Genomic DNA, 266 nt, shown 5'->3' on the forward strand with positions numbered 1-266 from the left:
AAAGTTAGATGTAAGTTCTGCATGTCGTGTGGTTTCCTGACCGACAGCTGGCTGAGGTTAACGCCGCCGTCTTCGTGATATCAAACGTTAGCTTAGCATCTTAAACGCGATGGCTTTGTCACGGGTCGTAGGACAAATGCAGCGATGCGTTCGCTACAGATCACGGGCTGCAGCCTCGTTCTCCTGTGTGTTTGAACATTTACATTCCTCCTAGTCTTTACTTCCGCTTTCCAAAACCAGAAACCGGCTAAGCCTGGCCTAGCATA

Source organism: Siniperca chuatsi, linkage group LG10, assembly GCF_020085105.1.
Source record: "Siniperca chuatsi isolate FFG_IHB_CAS linkage group LG10, ASM2008510v1, whole genome shotgun sequence".
NCBI classification, from domain to species: Eukaryota; Metazoa; Chordata; class Actinopteri; order Centrarchiformes; family Sinipercidae; genus Siniperca; species Siniperca chuatsi.